Raw genomic sequence first — 3,670 nt, 5'->3', positions numbered from 1 at the left:
GCGAGGAAGATGCGCGGCCTTTAGACAGGCTGCGTGCCCTTCGGCCCCAGCCACGAGTGCGTTTCGCTTTTTAATAGGGGAAAAAAAACTTTATAGGGCGTCACTTGAAAGGAGACGGGGGGAGGGGGAAGCTTCAATGTTGTCTAGCACGTTGAATTTGTTTAAGGGCCAAGTTTATTTTGGATAAGAAATTCCAGGAGGCGTGGAGGGTTAATTAAAGCACAGTTTTAGCCTGAATTAAATACAGATAGTAGTTATTCATCCATTAAAGTTTTTATAATCGCAAATTGCAGCCCAGCATGGGAGAATTATATATAGGCCACGCAGGGAACACTGGATGCGTCTGGTTTTACATTTCCTACAGTAGGTGTTTAAAGATTAGCTTAATTTAACTCGGTAAAATGTTGATGGTTCGTCTGTGACTCCCAATAATAAGTGTTAAACAGCCGATAGAATTCCGTAGTCTGCCATTCATGCTGTTGGCGGGAAGTGACCGTGTTGCCTGTTGCGCATATGGCGGGACCGGTCAATGTGTCCCCGCGCGGGGTTTCACGCCGTCGGGCTGGCACCGGAGCAAGGGATCTCGGCCTCGCCGCCAAACGGCTCGCCGCTTCGGAAAGATCTGCTCTCCCGGCCTCCCCCCATCCTCCCCCTGCCCCGTTAAGGCCCTCAGCGCTGCTGGCGCCAGGCTCTTTTTTAATTCCACAAAGGAACAGAAAAAGAAAATTGGAAGTTTGAACCTCATTCTCAAATCTTGATGCACAAGTAATCTATATCCCCATCAAAACAAATCCTGCCTGCTGCTGTCCTTCACTTAAAAGTTTCTCGCTCTTTCCCCAAGACAAACATCTGGACTGCAAAGCAAAAAGGTGTGAGAAGAACTGGGTACAATGGGAGAGGAAAAGATGCTATGGCAAATTAGGGGAGGCAGGCAATCTAAATGTGACCACATTTGTAGCATTGTGCACAGTTAAAATCAGTAGGCGTTCAGTGCAGTGTCTGAGCCTGGAAGCCCTAATTCCATGAGAACAGGAAGGAGGATCAGGTCTGTTCTGTGTCCCAACAAGGTCAATATTCCATTAACTCACAGAAACAAGTGATGGTGATATTATAATTACTCATAGTGAACAGGAGACCAGTTCTGTTCCGATTAAATGCAAGGTGCAAAACTGCCACTGGAAGGAGACAGCCCTGTACGTCACACAGCACTTCACAGCATGTCATTTCAGGGGTGACCAAATGCTCTACTACACAACCCAGCTTTAATCATCTAGAGACAGCTTAACCATATCCACACTGCTCTCACCCTGCTGCCGTAGGGATTTTACTGTCCCAGGCTGGCAGCGTGTGTACCTCAAAGCTACAGAGAGCAGATCTGAACCACAGTTACTAGCTGAGCTGCCATTGTTCTGTCAGCAAAGGTACATTCTGTACCGGGGCAGGATTTACTTCACAGTCCCGCGTCCTCCACCCGGCGAGTGACGTGACAAGTGAGTGTCAGCCCCTGGATCACTGCTGTGCAGTAAAGAAGGGAAAGCAGTTTACTACAGGAGCACTCGGTTGCGCTGCACTGTGGAAGAGCACTTACTTTTAACATCCACCGTGTTTATTTTGGACTTCGCTGGATAACCACATGCAGCATGGAAGTGTGCCACCACCTGTTGTGCTGCAAGGAACAAAACTTCTCTTGGATGGGACCTCCTACAGTTAAGCAGCGAATGAGAAGACACTTAACAAGAAGCTGTTTCTCTGGCTACTACTGTCTGTTTTCTTAGGTGCTGACAATATATTCCATCATACAGAATAGGGAAAAGATAAAAAACTTCCGCTCCGCTGCCCGCCCCGGCTCGGCCCGGGGGCGCGGGGGGCACCGCGCCGCTCCGAAACCCACTGATAAGTAGGATGCTTAGACTCTCTCCAAACCGTACAGCGCTTCCTTCCTTTTACCACGGATGGATACTAGGGGATAACAGTAATAGTGGGGGAAAAGAGCCTGTGAAATGCCTGTACATAGTACTTAATTTATGGTAACCGATTACTTTTCTTTGGTTCCGTTTACTTATTTGTTTGGATTCTTTTCTTTTCTTTTTGTTTTCATTGTTAAGTCACAAAACCTAGATCCTGTTTAAATTTCTTTATCCCTCCCCCTTTGCTCCCTCTTCCCCCTGCCCCTCCCCAGGTGAACACTCTTTCTAAATGCCTCTGGAAATGTAGAGTGGTCCATAGCTGTAGCAGCGAGTAATGGGTTTCTCACTTTCTCTGCAATTCCTCGCATGAAATAATTACGCTGTGCCCTGGGCTAACACAGCTAAGGAATAGCTCAGCTTTCCCTTCAAAAGAACAGAAATAACGTCTCGTAGGAAAGTCGATTAAAGTAGCATGACGCCTTCCAAAAGCAAAATTAACTGCCTCTGTATTTTTCTTTAAAAGGAGTAGCTCGACATCAGCAATATTATTATTTTTTGTGGTATTCCTTCTCCCCCCGCCCCTCCGCCCCCAAGTGCCAAATCCATTACTGGTCCCTGCAGGTGCCAAATATGCTGACAAACTCTTTTCAAATTTCTTTGCAGTTTTCCCCTCTTTCTTTATATTGCTGTAAATCTTTGTAATGAATAATCTAAAAAAAAAAAAAAAAGATATAGACGACTGAATTGTTGGTAACCATAGTGTAGTCCAGTGAAGATGAATCGTGAGTTGTATATTTTACTGCATTTAGTTTTGGAATTGACTTTTTCATAAAGTAGCTAACCGAGATCTGACTTCCTGGGGAATCAAATGCACATCGAACGTAAGAGCGATCTTTTCTTGTAAACCTCTTATTATATTAATGAAGGAGAACTAATATCCCTCCAGGTCTCTCCCCCCGGCGAAGCAGAATAGTAAGTCTTCGAATTTTGAGTAGCAAATCTATACAATTAACGCATTTTTATATGGAAAATAAAACAATTACAAACTGAAATATGCATCAGGCTAAATATTCAGTCTAGGTTACACTCGACGGGGAAATTTCCTAATAGAAATTCAGGGTCATAAACGTGTGTATATTTTTGACTCTTCTGTAAATCGAATGTTGTGATTTTTATATTTGTTCTGTTACGTCTGTGGAACTGAATAATTTATACCAGTACATGCTCCATTGAGAAATGTTTCGGTTTTTGCCCGTTTGTATCGTCTGTGTATAACGAGTAAAATAAACCTGGCAAAACGTTAACGTCGTGTCGGAAAGCACTTTGCCGTTTTGCAAGGACGAAACGAGGCGAGGGCACGGGGCAGCGGCTGGCGGGAGCTCGCCCCTCTCCCGGGCCAGGCTGCCGGGGGGAGTCCCGCCGGTTCCCCTCCCTGCCGGGGCTGCCCCTCTCCCCCAGAGTTTTATCTTTTTTGGGGGGAGGGGGGGTAGGGGAGAGTGCCTACACCGCGCGGCCAAGCGCGGAGGTTTGCAGCAGTCGGAGAAAGAGGGAGATGAAACCCCGTCGGGTTTGAGAGGTTTATCGTTATCCCCGTCTTTGACGCTTAAACCCCCTGCGAGCATCGAGCAGGCGGGAGAGGTGCCCGGGGGTGGTGGTGGGACCGCAGAGGCGATGGGCTCAGCGCTGCGCCCCCCTCACGCCCACTTCACCTCCCCGGGGCGGGGGCTGCGCCGGCCGAACCCCCCCGGGGGCGTCGGACAAGC

This window comes from Charadrius vociferus, unplaced genomic scaffold (genome assembly GCF_000708025.1).
Source record: "Charadrius vociferus isolate BGI_N301 unplaced genomic scaffold, ASM70802v2 scaffold161, whole genome shotgun sequence".
NCBI classification, from domain to species: Eukaryota; Metazoa; Chordata; class Aves; order Charadriiformes; family Charadriidae; genus Charadrius; species Charadrius vociferus.
This window is presented reverse-complemented; position numbering follows the sequence as displayed.